Source organism: Cervus canadensis, chromosome 2 (genome assembly GCF_019320065.1).
Source record: "Cervus canadensis isolate Bull #8, Minnesota chromosome 2, ASM1932006v1, whole genome shotgun sequence".
In the NCBI taxonomy this organism is placed as follows: domain Eukaryota; kingdom Metazoa; phylum Chordata; class Mammalia; order Artiodactyla; family Cervidae; genus Cervus; species Cervus canadensis.
The window spans coordinates 94,658,733-94,659,323 of NC_057387.1; positions in this window are offsets into that span (position 1 = coordinate 94,658,733).

The window sequence follows — 591 nt, forward strand, 5'->3', positions numbered from 1 at the left end:
AAAAAAACAAAACCTGAAGATAACAAAATAAGACATTAGGCAATTCCTAGGTGCTCAGAGAGCTGCCATTCTGAAGAATGAAGAGGCCTCATTTTCTCCCACAGTCCCAAACACTACATCCCCAGCAGTTCCCTGGCCACCTGTCATACAGGAGCTCAAGGAATACTTACTAGAGGAGTGAACAAGGGAAGAAACACACAACAGAGTATCACAGCCCTGTGGCAGAAGCAGCTTCCCAGCCACATTTGGGCAACAGAGCTGTTGACAGTAGGAGGATGCCTGGAATTATTTGGCTCTGGAGAGCTTTCTTAATGTAAGTAAGCAGATTATAATGCACTGGCTTAACATTTTCAGTTACTCGTTCCTGAAATCAGATCATGGGCCATATGGAGAAACTTGGCAGGCTTGTGTAGGTCCTTCAACTGCTTAAGACTTATCATGCAAAACTCATCTCAAGTGTGAGAAAGGTTCAGTAACCAGAGGCCTGTAACCAGGCTGAGGTCCTGGACTCTGGGTACCTGAAAGTTAGTGCTCATTAGCAGCACCTGGTACAAGAGGAACTAACAAAACTTGGACTGACATGAGACCACC